This window comes from Lucilia sericata, unplaced genomic scaffold (genome assembly GCF_015586225.1).
Source record: "Lucilia sericata isolate MDLA Ls3-8-SP2 unplaced genomic scaffold, ASM1558622v1 Contig002315F_arrow, whole genome shotgun sequence".
Taxonomy (NCBI): Eukaryota; Metazoa; Arthropoda; class Insecta; order Diptera; family Calliphoridae; genus Lucilia; species Lucilia sericata.
Genome location: NW_023996129.1, coordinates 26,623 through 29,217, shown reverse-complemented (window position 1 = coordinate 29,217; position 2,595 = coordinate 26,623).

Below are 2,595 nucleotides of genomic sequence, written 5' to 3'. Positions count from 1 at the left end.
CTTTGACCATGAGGCAGTGAGTTCATCTTTTATTACTTTCCTGAAGAATCACATAAAGGAAGGTTTCTAAAACTTGTTACTTCATAAAAATCTATGAAAAACTGGATAATTTATGCCAATTTTTCTAATAGCATGTTTCTCGAATTTTTGGTTTTCTCCATACAAATTAATTTTTGTATAAAAATGTTTATAAACATTTTTTTAAACTTGTTACAAAGAAAACCAGAAACATGAACGTTTTTGTATGGAAGAATATGCTATATTTTTATAAAACTTAGCACAACTCATAACCTTTTTCATCGATTATCATAAATTGACCATCATTGGAAACCCAACTTAATGTGGCTTTTTTCAAATGTAATAAAAGCTAAAGTTATTGCTTCATGGCCAACGTAGAGCAGTATGAAAATTAAAAATTGTGAAAAAAGTGTGAGTTTTTTACTTAAATGGCCGTAACCAAGACATTAATCATAAATTTTGGATTTATTTTTTGGGTTGAAAGACAACACTTGTATCTTTAAAACAAATATCCAATTTGAAAATCGGTTGCAAACTACCAGACATATATTTTTTTAAAGTTAAAACTTCAAAAATAGCTCTTTTTCACAACTTTTGCTCTTAAAAAGGAACTAAACGAAGTGATCGGGAAAATTAAAAATAAATTCCTACTCTATGGACTATAACGAAATGGAATTGGTATATGAGAACCCCTGCATTTTTTTGCTGTATCACTGTGTAATTGTTCGTCCGAAAATTGTCTTAGTCCTGGTCCATAAACCCTATAAAATATTTCCCGTACATTGAGAACATTTAGTATTTCGGAGATGTTTTCAATTTCATGGTTTTAAATATAGAATGACTTCTAACATGATGTTTAATTTTATGATCGTGAGAGCTTTCATGTTCATTTCTCGTCAAGGTAGAGAAAAGGTTTCTTTAACAAGTATTGTCGACATGTGCTTAAAGAGTCATGTTTCTAAATTTTTTTGCGATTGCATAGGAGTGAGCTGAGTATGTAAGCTAAGTTTTCGGGAAAATATGTGAAAGTTAGACTTCTTCGATGTTGTTGCGGAATGCGTTACCCACATAAAATATGACCTGAACTCTTTGCGAATGTACTGTGAATTTGGATCTTAAATTTGAATTTTAAAATACCTACGAATTATTTTACTGCGTGGTTTTGACTATTTACGCAAAACGCTATGAATTTTCTGATGTTGATTTAATAATATTGGACAACAAAATGAAGTTAAAATCTGTGTATCACGTTGGAATGGAATATTTATATTTAAAATTAACTAGATTAACACTTTTGCTTACAATTTAAAAAAATATTATGAAATGTGACCTAACTTCATATTCCGGGATACTAGTATCAGTATTTAATTCTAAGGCAAATCATTATCCGTCTGCTATAAAAACATTTATTTCGATACATATATATTTATAAAAATTACAAATCACGTAATACTTTACTTTATAAAAGTGAAACAATAAATTTGTAGCGCCTAGCTTCATCCTGATAAACGACCGAAACAATAAAATTCAAAGAGTCACCAACAAATCTGGGATTATTGAATAAAAATTGTGTATTTTAGTATTTATGAAAAATTTGGAGATATTTTTAATATTTTGTAACATATAGAGAATATTTTTTATTCATGATTTTTTTCGTTCGTCTTCGCGGACCCCCTAGGATTTTGCTACGGACCACTAGGGGTCCGCGGACCCCCTTTTGGGAACCGTTGGTCTAGACCACATATTGACTATTATATGGACTTGTCTATAAAGTAGTCTTTGAACTAGTATCTGGTCTATCTATTGAAAATAGACTAACCAATGGACCAGACTCCATCATTTGTTAGTGTATGCACTAGTTTTCGACTAATGAATTAAAAGATTTACGGACTACTCTACTGGTCTATGAGTACTCGATTGACTAATATATGAACTGGTCTGTAGAGCAGTCTGTGGACTAGTCTATGAACTAATCTACGGACTAGGCTATACTATGTATGGACTAGTCTAAATATGAACAATTCTCTTAACTAGTTTATTTACTACTTTATGAACCAGTCTAGTCTATGGTTTAGTCTGGTCTAGTCTAGTCCATTGATTAATCTATTAACTATCAACAACTAACTAATGGACAAGTTTACTGAGAACTCTACTGACTGGTCTATGACTAGTCCATTGACTATCACATGGAATAGTCATATAACTTTTATAGTCAATGAACTTGTTTATGGACTAGTCTATAGACCAGTCTGTGGACTAGGCTATAGACCAGTATGAACTAGTCTATGGACTAGTTTATAGTCTTTCTATGGATCTGTCTTGTCTATTATACAGTCTATTTACTATCTCATTGGCTAGTTTATTCACTTGCAATGGACAAGTTTACTGACTGGACTATCACATGGAATAGTCATATAACTTGTATAGTCAATGAACTTGTTTATGGACTAGCCTATAGACCAGTCTGTGGACTAGGCTATAGACTAGTATGAACTAGTCTATGGAACAGTTTATGGACTAGTCTATAGGCTTTTCAGTCTTGTCTATTAAACAGTCTCTTTACTATCTCATTGGCTA